The sequence below is a fragment of the Tiliqua scincoides genome, chromosome 1 (assembly GCF_035046505.1).
Source record: "Tiliqua scincoides isolate rTilSci1 chromosome 1, rTilSci1.hap2, whole genome shotgun sequence".
In the NCBI taxonomy this organism is placed as follows: Eukaryota; Metazoa; Chordata; class Lepidosauria; order Squamata; family Scincidae; genus Tiliqua; species Tiliqua scincoides.
The window spans coordinates 306423145-306423769 of record NC_089821.1 but is presented as its reverse complement, the minus strand read 5'-3'; the positions used below and the strand labels follow the sequence as shown (position 1 = coordinate 306423769).

The 625-nt window shown below is 44.6% G+C and overlaps 1 pseudogene; it reads left to right on the top strand.

The window, feature by feature from the left end:
• Nucleotides 1–117, top strand: LOC136637174 (5S ribosomal RNA; annotated as a pseudogene).
• Nucleotides 118–625: the final 508 nt, after the last annotated feature.

Sequence of the window (625 nt, the reverse complement as noted above, 5' to 3'; positions counted from 1 at the left end):
GCACGCAACTGTTACCCTGCACATGCCCAATCTCGTCTGATCTTGGAAGCTAAGCAGGGTCAGGCCTGGTTAGTACTTGGATGGGAGACTGCCTGGGAATTCCGGGTGCTGTAGGCTTATACCATAGTCTTTCGAGACTGAAGGTTGCCAACCACATGCATGCACACATACCAACTTCAATCTCTCTGTTACGATCTGGTGACCAAGAACTGAGAGTCATGTGTGTATCCTGCAAGTGTCTGGAGAGCACACTCGCTAACAAGATTCTGCTGCAGGGGGTCCATTGCAACACCTTGGAATCAGACCTGCAAACCAGTTGTTTAAAAATTCGCCCAGTGCAGTTAAACAAGAATGTTGCTGAACAGATGCTGGTCATCTGCATTTGAAAAGCTCCCTTAAATGCTGTGATTATCAGGCTACTAATGTTTGATTGAACAGTTCCCTTGGGTCCCACTATAGGGTAATTTTTCTCTTTATATTTCCTTTAGTGGTCCAATTATATTTATACTGAATGGAACATCCGTAGGGGGCTATGCCCATTACACTGTGCACATGTACAATCTGTGTAGAGCATTCACAGATCATTAACCTGAATGCACATACAGTTATGCATCAGTGATGTTCT